Raw genomic sequence first — 456 nt, forward strand, 5'->3', positions numbered from 1 at the left:
CTTTATCACTCAGCGTATGCTCGGTTTTGGTATAGTTCCATGTACATCAGTTTTCCTCTATTTCCAACCACTTGCAAGGACTGACCTTAGCCCAGAAAACCTCGAAGGTCCCCTCTGACCCCAAGTGTGTGAGATTCCACGATAAAAAGTAACCGGTGAAGAGTTAGCTCTAGTTCCTATTTTTCTTCCAGTTACTCTTTTCCCCTTGATTTTCAAAATGTAACACATATTGCTTCTAATTAAAAACAGAATAAGAAAAAAAAACACTTGAATTCGCTGTACAGTACCGCGCTCTTCTCACGGAAGAGGAGAGACCGGCCGCCGTCCGTACGCGCTCGAGCTGCTCGTGAGCCCCGGGCGAACCCTGCAGGTCCTTGCTTACAGGCGCACCCGCGCGGACTGCGGCCCCGCCCCCTTCCCAGCCGCGTCGGCCCCAGCCAGGTCCGAGGGGCGGGG

This window comes from Lipotes vexillifer, unplaced genomic scaffold (genome assembly GCF_000442215.2).
Source record: "Lipotes vexillifer unplaced genomic scaffold, Lipotes_vexillifer_v1.1 scaffold272, whole genome shotgun sequence".
NCBI lineage: Eukaryota > Metazoa > Chordata > Mammalia > Artiodactyla > Lipotidae > Lipotes > Lipotes vexillifer.